Here is a 15152-nt window from a genome sequence, read left to right as displayed (position 1 = left end):
TAATGCAATAGCCAGTGTACATTTCCTTGAAACGATGTGAGAATGCCCGGGCCATTTCAAGCAAGTTGGGCTGGGACTTAGTGGGACCAAGGACCCTATCTGCAGTGCTGAAAAAGGAGTCTGCCTGTGACAGCTGAATGCACAGTCCCTTTTGAGCATTCCATAGGAACAGACCTATATCACTGCCTGAATATTTCTCAAGGTCAGTATTATCATTATAAACACAGGTCAGCTGTAGAGGACTTTGGCCAAAGGACTTCCAGTGGCTACCCACTGTCATCTTCCCACTGTGTGTAGTAATGCCAAATTTGTTAGATGCCTCACAGGTGTAGACACCTACGTCTTCGGTAGCAAAAGCTTTGATGCCACGCAAACAGATCCCATCACTACAGATGCTGGTGTAGAGGCATTTGCCATCCTTCAGTGGTACCCCACTCTTTAGCCAATGTACCTTGTCAGGCTTGCTGTCTGCAATGCACTCAAGTTGGATGGTGTTATTAGGGTCCTTAGTCTGATCCTTGAAGACTTTCTTATAGGCAGGACACAAGAATTTGCTAGCCTCGTAGCCCTGAAAGGCTGCTTGGATCTTGCTGGCTGCCTCTGACACCTTGTGGTCATCCTTCTTAATAATGTTCATAGCCTGGGCTGTCATCTCCTTGGTTTGTTCAACTATATGGGTGTGTTCAATGGACTCAGGGAGAGGCTTGCTAGTGCCTTCTGTCTCCTTTATGTTTTCCAGCTTGTTCTCCTTTTCTCTATCTTCCTCTGTCTCTTCTTTCTTTGGTTCCTTGCATATACACTGATCCAGGCATATATATTGCTTTTCAACGACCTCTGACAGGACAGGTAGGTCCCGGGTACCCTCCTCTTCCAAGACAGACACTTCCCAAGGAATATCTGTACATCCTAGAACAGCATTCATATAATCAGTCAAATAAGAAAACACAACAAATTAAGTTCAGTCATCGTTTGTATCATATTCGACAAGCTTAGAACAACTAACATAATAAACAACAGAAGCAAGTGGTCAGTATCAGCAGAATAGGCCCGCTGGGGGATTTGCTGCCCACTTTGCAAACATTAAAGGGTTGCTCCACTGCTTTAAAACTGGTACATCAAATAATTGTATGGGTAGGTTGCAGGGAACTGTAGGGATGTCAATTGTGTGAGTGTTTAATATTTGTAATGAAGATAAATAGACAGTAATCAGTGTTTATTGCTAGGAAGAGTGTAGTTTTCAGATACATTGAACATTTTGGACAGCACACACAATATCATCACTGTAAAACGTTTACCCTGCCTATTTAATATATGTTGGCACATGCTTGACCAACCTGGCAAATTTAAGCAGTACATATGAACATACAAGATATGAGACAGCTATTTCATTGTTATTCATGGCAAGATAGTTTGCTGGTTCTAATAGCTGGCTCAATATATATCTCAGCAGTCAGCACAATCTTGCCATTGCTGACAGCTGTTATCATTCAATACATATGGATACTGAATAACAGTAGTGTGGTGTACAAATGGTGAGCTTTTTTCTCTACTTGAAATGGCATATTTATTGAAGTACTCTGTGCAACAAAAATTCTCTTCAAAAAACACATTTTTTTAAATTTACGCATTCCAGGGCAAACTGAATAATTGTTTAATTGGCTCTTGGGCTGTGGCTTCGGCTGGAGTGTGGGCTCGCAGCTGCTCCTTGTTCCTGATTAGGGCGCGGGGCAGGTATTTAGGAGGGTTGCAAGGCTTAATTATTATGACCACAGGCCTTCCTGGCAGGCGGTTCCTGAGATGGAGCAACATGGGTGGGGACTAATAAGAGCCGGAGAAAGGTCAGCACCCTTTTTAAGAATGTCCAGCACTGGACAACCAGGTCCATGTAAAAGTATTTCCAGAAATTCAAACAAGGCATCAAAATGTTTCAACTTAAGAAGTAACCATACATTCAAATGTTGAGTCTTATCACTTACTATTAGCTTTATGACAATGATCATTATGACTTGTGTAATTAGTCAGTTAACACTGACCTGTACCTTAAAATAACAGAAACTTATGGCATAATATATATACATTACTTACAGTCCACATGACAAATATGAATAGCCTGATGCATGATTTCAGCATATGGATGCTGTTTTGCTGATCCATTGTTAAAAATGATCAGTTACTCCAACCAGAGACTTTGAGTTCAGCCTCCTTTTGGCCTCCACACACTGCTGTAGACTGTACTGTCCAGATTTTTGACAGCGCATGGTGAAATTGTATAATTGGCACCACTGGGAGGCCAGTGGCAGAATTTAATCACTTTGTAATCACTTGTAAATGACAATATGTGGTTAAAAAAAAAAACTGAAGGACAAAGACAAATTGATACAATCTCAAAGGAAACATGAAAGCAACAATAATTGCAAAGCAACAACAAATGCTGTTAAGGTAGTTATGAATTGACTACAATGGGTACATAATATTCATGCAACATTGTTGAAAGGCATATCGAACAGGATATAATCCTACCTTTGACTGTAATGTTGGCTGTAGTCTTTACATCTTCACATTTAGAGATATACTCTCCAGTGTCCTCTGGCCTCACGTCTCTAATAGTTAACTCCAAAGCACAGTTTTTGTGTTTCATCTGATACTTGTGTCCAGGATTTAACACTTCTCTCCCCTTCTTCCACTGACATTTCACTCCAGGGCTGGGAAACTCTTGGCTCTGGAGGTTTTGATTAAATACAGCTGGGATGGCTAAAATAAGATTAAAATCAAAATATTAAACTGATATTTTCAACTCACTGACAGCTGGATGAATACACACTTTGGACCAGACAGAATTAATGTCAATATACTTCAGGTGCAAGAAGATCCTCACACCAAATAACATTTCTGGGTTCTTTCATCATTTTGTTATTAAAGTACTGTCTATTGCACCTTTCTTTTAACACAAAAAGAGAATCACAAAATAAGTATGTGAGGTAGATGGGCGGCAGTGTAGCATAGTGGTTAAGGAGCAGGACTCGTAACCGAAAGGTTGCCGGTTCAATTCCCGCTGGGACACTGTTGCTGTACCCCTGGGCAAGGTACTTAAGCCGCAGTTGCCTCAGTAAATATCCAGCTGTATAAATGGATAACATTGTAAAACAACTGTAACTTATGTAAGTCGCTTTGGATAAAAGCGTCTGCCAAATGAATAAATGTAAATGTAGATACTAAAGCTCTACTAAATACATAGTCACAAGAAATCAATAACTAATACACTGACAAGAATGGCCTGTTCAGCCAAGCATTAAGTACTTCATGTTCCTACAACTTACAATGAATCTTAGACTACTGGGTTTGTTCGTGAAGAATCCCAATGTTTTTGTCACAAAAGATTCCAGTTATTCTAGTGCATTTATAAAGAATTTATGGTGTAGTACATTTATATGAATGCATTTTTACATAAAACCTGGATTAGTAAGCCAAATGCATGACTTTAAAATGATATATTATTTTGAATTAATATTTTGTGATATGCTGTGGTGTGTACAGCTATAATTCACCCTTGCAGAGGGCCTACTACCAATGCTGTCCAGAGAACTGAGGTCCATTGGTAATAAGTTTTGAATTTTGTTGTTCTTCATCTACAGAACACTTTGTTTCCAGGTTTTGTGATGATTTCTTTGGTCTTGCCTCAAAACAGGGCAAATGGCTCTGTCAAACTGTTCCAAAACTATGAGCATTGTTGCGTTTCCCTTCCTGTTTTTTAGGGAATGGCCCAATCAGAGTTGAGAGCCACCATTGACTGTGGTTTGTTTACAAGAATTGGAATCAGTAAGCCTGTTGATTTCATGTTGCTAAGTTTTCTTTGTTAGCATACAGGACATGGCTTGACATAATGTGCAACAGAAGGTTGCCCCAGAAGTATCTCTCTGCAGTCTGTCTTCTTGCTGTCATGGAAATAAGCCAATGCCTCTCTTGTCCCACCTTGTTGTCCATTTTGCAAGATCCTGGTGGATTCAGAACTTACTTGTTAATGCATTGCTACTTCTGTGCATGCATTGGGAGTCCTAAAGAACGCTCATTATTTGTTTACATGCACAGAATTTCATCATTGTGCTTTACAAGTTGCTCTTATGAATGCAAGTTGCTCAGGGTCTCTTTGTACAATCAGAGCTGTGTTACACTCTGGTTTTGCTGTGCCCTGCCACATCAGCTTTGAAGGACAATGACTATGAGGATAACGTAAATATGGCCCTTCTTGCATGGTGTACCAACTATAATGATACAATAAGTAGTGATACTTATTCATTCTGGTGATTGTGCAAATACATTTCTGAACTTTGCTAGAAGGTGCCGAAGCTGACAGTATGCTGAACCCATCACCTCTGTCTCTGCTCCACAGCTGTTCTAGCTTATCAGTTTATACAATGGAGCCCCTATTCATTCAATTGATCTACACTCCCCCTGTTACCCCAGCATATCCGCAGGCTGTAATGAACATCTTCATTGCATAAAATCCCAACCCAGAAAAACTTCAGCAATTAATCCTGGAATAATAAGCAGCTCCCGTCCCAAACAGGAATCTTCACCACACCATTAGATTTAACCTTCTCTCCTGATGCTTATGTCACACATCCTTCCCCTGCCCGTGACACATGCCTTGTTTTATAACATGTATGGTGCCAGTATGGTGGTACTTTCTTTAGAGACTAAAGACAGGTTCACTCCTGTGTCAACTTCTGCCACCCAAGAACCCCCTCAATCATTACTTCACCGGTGGAAGCCCCTGCAGAAGTGGAAAAACATCTGGGCCCACCTGTACCAATCTTTTGTTTTCAACAAGCATTGCCTGCTTTTCTGTGATGGTACTCTGCAGTTGGGGGCACTTGGGCTTAATATGAAGCCCTTCCCTGCAGAATTAGCACTTTATTCTGATGGAACTCCTTTGGTTCTGTTTAGGAGCCCTTTCTGTTAGAATACTACCATCTACTTTCCTGACTTCTTATTGCATCACAGGCAAAGACTCTCTGCCTGACTCCTCTAACTCCTATACCCCTAAATGAAGTGTCAGATGGTGACTCCATTGACAGTAACAGTAAGAGTGATGCTGGCAGCAAACAGCTAAGGCTAGCCATAGGAGATAAAAATGCTGATGAGGTTTTGGTTTTTGATGAAGAGAGAGTCATACTGTAAAGTGCTAGGCAGTAAATTTGTCAGTCAGGATTGCAGCCATAAATTAAAGGGGGCATGAGAGTTTAATTGCAGCCTTAACTTTGGTAGCATTTCTCCCTAAACCACTGTTCCAGAACTGCTGGTCTATAGCAGAATAGCAGGTGTTGGGGTTATAGGAGCAGAGTGATAAAATTGGTATTGTTAGAAAGGTGAGTTTCTCCTCTTTTAAACTGTATCCAAAACTTGGGGCTCAAAGCAACTGATTTTGATGGTGCTCCTGCTCCCTAGCATCAGCATATAGGCATAGGTACAAAGATCTCTTTTTGCGCACAAGTTGTTCCTCCTTTTTGTATGGGATATCCAGCTGTTGTCTGAGTGAGTCCCACATCAACAAGCCCTCATGATATTACCTGCTTGAATTCACTGCAAGTAGGGACTGTATTCCCACAAGTGTTTGCAGAACCTCTCAGATGATTCTCAACATGTGAGATCCAGAACTCTTCACCTGCATGCCTACATGACCTGGGCCGAGTAGAAGCAGTATGGGAGCCAGTGTGTCCCATACCTCTGCTGGACAGCAGGTTGCCCCGTGGGCCAACCAAGGAGATACCACCCGCAGCCATATGGCTCGGCTCCTGTAACTTGTCAACTGGTGGCTTCAGCCTGAATTATCTAACGGGAAGCAGATTGCCAAATGAGTCACCATGGACTGATTCCTCTTGTCACACACTATGAGGCACAAAAACTCATAGGGGAGCACTCACCCCAAAACCAAAAGCACACAGTTGAGCTTGAGGAACAGGTTGAAGCCACAAAGGAGTTGCTTCGGATGGGGCAACCTAAGTGTTCCCATCTCCGTGCCCCACTTGGAGGTGACTGGAAGCCTACTGAAATGGAGTTGGCCCAGCTGTCAGCTAACCTGGGTGGTTGTTTGTGGACAAGACCTTTCCTGTTTCAGCCTGCAAAAGGACATAAAACCCCATCCTGGTCACCAACTAATGATAAGCTACCCTTGGATGTGCCCACGCCCACTGAATCTGGCTATGCACCATCTTACAGATGGGCCACCCAGGGAGCCATATGCAGCCTGGCTAGGAGAATGCTCTGGGGAGGGAGAGGTGACAGAACAGGCTAATGTCGAGGGTGAGCTCATTCACTTGCCAACCCTTTCTGATCTCTTTCCTCAGGTGCAGCTCCAGGAACAGTTTGGAATGGCTCAGGTCCAAAATTATAACACTGCTGGAGCTAGGTCTAAGTGATCAAGGCAGTGAAAAGGGGAGAGGGGCTCTTAAAGTAGTTTCCCAAAGACTGGATCGCGACCCACAGGTCGTTCGCAGGAGATGTTATTTGGGTCGCCAAATAAATTTGCTGAATTTCTTCCATGGCCCACCTATCTACCTACCTTTCTCGCGTACGATCACACTGGTGTGATTAGCCGTTTAGCGCATATGCTAAAACCGGTGCGATTAGAAAACTAGATTGGAAAAATTCTAGCTAATTTTAGCTTTGAGGAAACAGCAATTTAACATAAAAAAATATAGCAAATGCGGCGGTGAAAACTATGAGAAGCTTAATAACATTAATGAAAACATAACAAACCATAACACGCGCGCTACAAGGCATAAAATAAGTTGCATGCAAAAGGGTTAGCCAGGTAAATAGCACATATTGTGCCTAATGACATTTGACGTGAAATAGACCTGATGTGGTTAACGAATTGATTGTTGACTGTTCAAATTGATTAATTGACTGTTTGAATAGCTGCACACTTGTTCTGATAATAGGCATGAGCATTTCAAAAAACTTTCACCAAGAAGCATGTTTTAGATAGTACTGAATGTTCGTATTGTTCTGATAATTGTACTTATAACATTGAATCTAGTATGAAAAGCTAGTGTACATTCTATTTCTTTTAATGATGAGAGGTGAAAGATATTAATTTCATGTGTAGTATTATGATGCATTGTGAATTTGTGTTCTAGGGAATACTGCTGTATTGTACTATACTTGGCTTCTGTCAGAATGCACAGTTTAACTTGTGGTAGGTCTTGAATACTGTTATGCTCATACTCACTGGTCTGGGAGTGTTGTTAGCCTGGTCTGATGCTGTTATTTGTTTATATTGAATGGATACACTTATATTCTAGTGTGATGGTAGTTACTCTGGATAAGACCATTTGCTAAATGCATGTAATGTAATGTAATGTAAAATACATTGTATTAAATTGATGGTGATGTATTTACAATTGAAACTTTTTAACTTCTTATTAATGTTTACCTTTTAACCTTTACACACATTAAAATTAAAATATTTGAATTGTGCTAAAGAGTGTGAACATAATAAAGTCTTCATCTGTAAAAATCAGTGATGCAATAAAAATAGAAAAACAGAACATTAACACAATTATGATGTGTTAAGCAACAAATAACTGTTTAAAGAAGCCTTGAAAAAAGTTTGAATGAGTGCTGTCCAGTTCAGATTATCTAAATGTTGCATAGTAAAGACCAGAAATCAATTTTACTATAAAATATGTAGTGCTACACAAATAGAATTTCATGGATAAGTTAGCTGAAAACAATCCAGATGAACTTCATGTAAAGAGGAGTAAAATGATGGCCATTGACTAATGCTTGAGACAATGAAATTAGAATATGGTGGGGTGATTTCAGTGATGAGTTCTTGAGGTAGCTGCTTATATATAGTGATGGAGAGATATGAGATGTGAGAGTGTTTTATTTTCCTTACCCTTAACGATGACCAGGGCCTTGGTGCTGACGGTCCCAGCTTGGCACTCATACAACCCTGTGTCGTTTTTATCCACGTTGTAGATTATTAGTGTGGCCTCATTGTCCGAACGGCTTGCCCAGTACTTTGAGGAGTTCCATATTAAGCATCCATCCTTGTACCACAGAATGTGGCATCTTTTGGAGGTCTTGCATGACAGCACCAAAGTTTCCCCTTCTGTGGCCTCACAGTCCTCTAATGCTTTTGTAATAGTGGGGCGCCTTTCTATAAATAGTAATGCATAAGCATGAAATAATAACAAGGTCCTGTCGTTACTCAGATGAATGTGTAAGAATAGAAACATTCAGATAACAACTTATCTGTCCTTATAACGATAAAATAATATTTTACACTTTACTTTCACATTTCCTTTACTATTAACCAATATCATGTGATGTGAAATATTCTAGATTACTTAATATTAATAATATAAGGATACTCCCTGTCAGTCAAAATACAGTTCAGCACCATTACCATTAATAGCACAATTATAACATTACATTCTATAAAAAAAAACTTTGCTAGGTATTTCATTAAATCTGTTTTATGCCACAAACACTTGCTGCCTGCCAGTAAAATGCAAACAAATTCATTTACACAATTATCAGTTTGTTAGTTTGATCTATCTTAGTCAGTAATTTTGCAATTACCCAACCATGGGATTACACACAGTCACATCTAGCATGCTAATTATACAAGACTGATTAAATCTTTTTTAATCTCCTTGTGGCATCAAATCAGCATAGAAGACAGATGTAGCTAGCTCACTTGGACACCTTGGTGTTGACCCATTTCAACACTACAGGTTCAAGTTTCCAAAGACTGTACTCCTTGTTGTATTAGTGTACAGTATGTGGTACCCATCTGTTTGTGGAGATCAGCGAAGGGAAGTCACCCCCTAACCCCACCCTCCCTGGGACAGCAGGAGCAGGCACACTTAGGACAGATATAGGTGATTTACTCAGCAGCTTCTCCAATAAGGGAGATTGCTGGAGAGCAAGAGGATAAAGGAGCAGAGAAAAGTGCATAGAACTGTGAAAGGAGAGTGTGTTTTGAGGTACCTATTTGTTTGTTTTTCCTTTTTAATTTTAGTTCATTATTTTATGTTGGTGGATGTGTGAGGGTGAGCCTTCAACGCATTATTACATTGTTTATTTCTGGCCTCTGTTCAGGAAGAGTTTACCTCATCTCATGTCTTCAAGGAATTAAGGAATACTTCTGTTGGATTAGCAGTGGACTTTGACTTGGCCAATCCAAATCAGAAAATTACGATGGGATACAAACTTAAACTCATGGACAGATGGCCTGCAGAATATTGTGGTATACGCTAAATTCATTGTACTCTCAATGATGGCATCAAGTCCAGAGGCAGAAAAGCCGCTCCAAATCATGACACTGGGATAAGGTTATTTTTTCACTGGGCAGTTTTTGGTTGTGCCCAGAAAGACTTTTAGACTTATCTGTCCAGAGAGCATTTTTCCAGAAGTCTACAAAAGTGGTCTTTTGCAAACTTTACACACTCAGCAATTTCTTTTTGGGAGAACAAAGGTTTGCTCCTGGCTAGCCTCCCATGAGTACCATTTCCATTCAGATTGTGCCTTATTGTTGAGGCATGAATATTGACATCAGCTGCATAAAGTGAGGCCTGGATATGGTTCTGGGGTTAATCTGGACTTCCCGTATAATTTTTCTTATTACGTTGTTTATTTCTGGCCTCTGTTCAGGAAGAGTTTACCTCAGATGTGTTGATCAAGTGGATGCTTTCATACTAGACAAAGAAAACATGGATTTGGAGCTGATACCTCCTATTGTTGGTGGAAATCAAGGCAACCAAGGCAACCAAACTCACTGCTATGAGTTTCAATCATTTCACTGTCACAATCTGAGTTGCTAAAACTATCTAGGTAGTAGCTCTTCACAAATTTGTCTGTGAAGAGTGCCTGATGGTCAGAGACTGATGAGTTAGCAGCTAGGTAGTTATTATTGTGCTTTAGCAGGAAAAAGATATTGTTGATGTTGTGGAACAGAGTTGCATAAACTTAGAGAATGATAATCAGCTGTATAGCTTACTGGTTAACAAGAAATAATGTTTGTTTTTTACAGTCATGAAAATGTAACAACTCAAAAACTGTATAGTTTGCATAAAGACATGCAGAGTATGGTGCATGGTGCATACAGATGAGGTTCATGGCATGCTACACTCTATGGTAAAAACAGATGGGTTGTAAGAATGCTACTTTGTGCTGTTAAAATCCTGTCAGAGATTCCATCATGATATAAAAGCTGACAGCACTGCTAAACTGTTATCCACAGGAGAAACTAAGTTTGTGGGACAAGATAAAGTTGGAATTCCATTTAAAATCTTAAATAATGTTGTGTCTGAGTGATTATAATGTTTAAAAATCTCACTGAGCTAACAAGCTTCACTCATTCCCGCTTGTAAAACTTTTGAAACTTGACCAAATAACATGCCAATAGAGCTAAGCTACATGGATCATAAGGCCAAGGTCTATAAGTGCAAGTATGTTTTTCATGGTTTGGTCTAGGGGGTCTGTATATGTTCATAGCAGAAATGTGGATTCCAGTCACATGACATGGAACTGAGTACAACTCAAGTCAATAGTCAGATGACTTGAATTCACATTTCTGTAAATATTTAGATAAGGGGGTGAGAGGGGACTAGAAACCTGAAACTGCTTTAGCTGCAAGGGAGAAACCACTGCATGCCAAGAACATTGGAATTTTGGAGATTTGTTTCAAAATTTATTTTTAATAAATTAAAATGTACTGAGTCATAGTTTTGCTGGTGCCAGTGCCAGCTCCATTATCACCTCTTTATCACTCTTATCAGTTGTTTCACTCCTCCCTCATCTGCTATGCTGCCAGTGTAACGGGTGGGATCTTGTGCTGTGTTTAATTCAATGTTACGTGGGTCAGCAAGCGAGCGATTTTCGAACCGAGGTTCTCACTGCTCGTGGCCAACCCCTTACGGTCAGTGTCGTTGCCAGTTGAGCTAAAAGCAAATTGCCCATAGCCTGTCAGCAACAACGCTAGTTAACCAGGTCTCAGGGAGTGATGTAGCTGCTGCAACCTCTCGGCTACCTGCTACCCGCTGCCAAGGCTTTTACGCAGGACTCACACAAGCTATTAACTTCAGCTCTGCCACACCAGCACAGCACATTCTTTGGATGCATGCATGACAGTAGCTGGCCAGATGTGTCCCTGCAGTCAGACAGCCAGTTGTGTATTCTCACAAAGTAATACCTCCCGGGATTGAAATCCCTCCTAACCTACACTATATGGGCAAAAGTATTTGGCCACACCTCTTTTTCAGGGTTTGGGCTAGGCCCCTTATCTCCAGTGAAGGGCAATTTTAATGCTTCAACATAGCAAGACATTTTAGACAATGCTATGCTTCCAACTTTGTGGCAACAGTTTGGGGAGGCCCTTTTCTATTCCAACATAACTGTGCCCCAGTGCACAAAGCAAGGACTATAAAGACATGGTTTGATAAGTTCGGTGCGGAAGAACTTGACTGGCCCGCACAGAGCCCTGACCTCAACCCCATCGAGCACCTTTGGGATGAACTGGAACAGAGATTGCGAGCCAGGCCTTCTCGTCCAACATCGGTGCCTGACCTCATAAATGCTCTACAGAAAGAATGAGCACAAATTCCCACAGAAACACTCCAAAATCTTGTGGAAAGCCTTCCAAGAAGAGTGGAAGCTGTTATAGCTGCAAAAGGGGGACCAACTCCATATTAAAGTATACGTATTTGAATACAATGTCATTACAATGTAATGGTCAGGCATCCGAATACTTTTGTCCATATAGTGTACCTGCATGTGGCTAAATGTAAGAGAGATATATACCCTGACCTAGAATGTATGTGTTGTAAAGGTAGCCATAAGCAAAAGAGGAAAAAGAAAAAACGAACAAACCGAAAAAATGAGGCATGAGGTAGACCCCTAACCCTTGGCAGTGGAACTCATCCTGCTGGCACACTGGCTCAGCTCTGTCTGTGCCTCTGCAAGACTGAGCCATGTCATCCTTGCAGTGGTTCTCTCTGTTTAGTTTCAGATTGTATTTTTTGTATTTTGTATTTTTGTGGATTATTTTTTTTTAATCTGGTGGTGCGGTGCAAAACCCTGCTCCCATGCTCCTTGGTGAGTGCGTTGGATAAGTGACACGTGTAACCTTGATACTAAGAGTATTTTTTTTCTTTTCTCTGAATTTGCTTTGTGAGCCTATGGTCCAATGCTTTATCTAGTTACATAATTACACACACCTGGCCAAAGTTTAAGGTATATTATTAATTGTGTAAGTAACCACAACTGTTTTAACACTTGTTACTTTACTTTCAGTGCTTTTGAGAGAGAGCATGGCTTGGTTTTATTGATGAAATATTAATTAATTGCTAGGTGTGCTTGAACTATTTTGTTAACATAGTGCTGAATTGCTGCATTCGGGGAGATAGCTGGGTGCAGTGTAATTGAACCCTAGTCTGAGAAATAAGCTGCATGGTTGGTTAGCCTGCTAGTCAACACAAGGGGTGGCATCTCTCGATTCTCCTACTGCATAGGCTACTGTTGGCTGCTAGCTAGCCTTAATAAGCATAGTCACTGTATTAATCAGAATTTAGCTAGCAAGTCTATTTTCCTCTTTGGGTAGCAATATACCTAGCTACAGGGAAAACAGTCCAGTTCATTAGATTTTAACATGTTCCCCCTTCATCTGTCTGTAACTTTAGATAATAGTTTGTTATGTCTCTGCATGTCTTTCCATTTCATTCATATGTAACTAGCTAACTAGCCAATGAACACTATTAGCTGATAGCAACCATGTGGCTCATCAATTACAGTACTGCTAAGAAAGTATGTGAACCATCGACTGCATTTCCATGTATTTTAGACAAAAAAAATCTTTATCTAGAATCTTTATTTAAAAATTCTGAATCTCAATTTTTTATGATAATTGGAATGACAGGCACAGATCATGTATTTTTATTATTTATTTAACAAAGCATGTGCAGAAGTGAAGCTTTTGATTTAGTAAGTTGTGGCAACTCCATTAGCAGTGATAACTTCAACCAAATGTTTCTTATAGTTACTAATGAGTCTCTCATGTCTTTAAGGAATTTTTGCCCACTGATCTTTAGAGAACTGCTGTAATTGCATCATATTTCAGGACTGTCTCACATGACAGCCTGTCTTACCACAATATTTCTGTTGGATTAGCGGTGAACTTTAACTTGGCTCATCCACATCAGAAAATTTCCTCCTCTTAATCAATTCTTTGGTAAGGTTGCTGGAATGATCAGGATCATTGTGGCACTACAATACCCATTTACAATGGGATACGAACTTCAACTCATGGACAGATGGCCTCCAGAATATTGTGGTATACGCTAAATTCATTGTACTCTCAATAATGGCATCAAGTCCAGAGGCAGAAAAGCCGCCCCAAATCATGAGACTGGGATAAGGTTATTTTTTCACTGGGCAGTTTTTGGTTGTGCTCAGAAAGACTTTTAGACTTATCTGTCCAGAGAGCATTTTTCCAGAAGTCTACAGCTTCATCCAGGTGGTCTTTTGCAACTTTACACACGCAGCAATTTCTTTTTGGGAGAACAAAGGTTTGCTGCTGGCTAGCCTCCCATGAGCACCATTTCCATTCAGATTGTGCCTTATTGTTGAGGCATGAATATTGACATCAGCTGCATAAAGTGAGGCCTGGATATGGTTCTGGGGTTAATTTGGACTTCCTGTATAATTTTCCTTGTTGCTCTGTCAGACAATTTTGAAGGACATACATATCTTGGTAGAGTCACCCTGGTCTTAAATTTTCTCCATTTGCTGACTAATTGTCTTACAGTTAAATGATGGAGCTTGAAATATGTTACAGTGGTTTTATAATGGTCTCTAGACTGATGAGCACTTACAACTCTCCTTGTGAGATCCTCAGAGGTCTCTATAGAATGAGGAATGGTATGTATTACACCATTACAGGTAAGACCAAACTGACCAGTTTTCTTATCTCTATATACATTATAAGTGCCACCCATACTTTGTCCTGGAGATCTGCTCTTTGATCAGATAACTTGGTACCCAATTATTTACCCACCTGATTATAATTACCACCATACTGACTACTGAGCTAATGAGGTTCACCTATTTTTGCACATGCACTAAAAAATACATGTTGTCAGGATAATAGTGATCAGTTCCATGTTTTTTATATTCGTCCAAGGCTAATGCAGTAGAGGGCACACACTGCCTGAATGGGCGACCCCCCAAAAAACCAATTGTAGATTACCCTTTGATCACAAAGTACTAACAAAACATGATTCTGTGTGCATACAGCAGTAGATTCCTCAAAAACATATATAATATATTCATTACGTCTCTACTTCACAACAGTGTAATACGAGGCCAGTTGTTCAAATACTACATTTTTGTCAGGGTATGCCTTCACTGTACAAAAACGTTTCTACCACCGCATATCGAATGCATATACATCAAACAGTTTCAAGAGCTGTCTGAAAGCCCTTTGTGTGACCTCTCTCTGCTCTATTCTGTCTCTTGATTTCAGCCTGCAGCCACTCCCCTCCACTCTCTGCCTTAGGTGTCAGATTACTGTGGAGTGGCCATGGCTGCCCACCTGCTGCTTACACGTGACCTAGCTAGCTAACATTAGATTGCTTAAATATTTCAGACCACAGCTAACCTAACCATCTGCAGTGCTTACAGGCATTACATTCAATCAGATCCATTAGCTGTCAAATTTGGATTTGACAGGATGGTATGGATTCTCCAATGCAGTGATGGTCCAGGCATCTTGTTCAATGAGGCAAGGTAAATGCTGATCAGCAGGGAAGGAGGCTGCAGGAGCGCTTTTACTTGGCATGAGACACATAGAGAAAAAAAAAGAAAGAGGGAGGAAGAGGAAGAAGGTAGTAGTTAGGCAATAGCAAGGACAGGTATAGAAAATGTCTGGTATTCAGAACTGAGAGCCACCCTTCTGTGCACTGTAACACTTACTATTGCTTATTTAGTTACTAATTTAGATTTAATACCTGAGACTGTGTCTGATTACCAGACAAAATGTAATATTCTGTAATAGACCAAATTTGTGTCAGAACACTATCACCAGACTTAATGTTTTCTATTTTTTAAACCTTCCTAAAGACAACCTCTTCTGAACAAAGGAA

The sequence above is a fragment of the Megalops cyprinoides genome, chromosome 2, assembly GCF_013368585.1.
Source record: "Megalops cyprinoides isolate fMegCyp1 chromosome 2, fMegCyp1.pri, whole genome shotgun sequence".
Lineage (NCBI taxonomy): Eukaryota > Metazoa > Chordata > Actinopteri > Elopiformes > Megalopidae > Megalops > Megalops cyprinoides.
The sequence above is the reverse complement of the archived record's forward strand: the minus strand, read 5'-3'. Positions refer to the sequence as shown.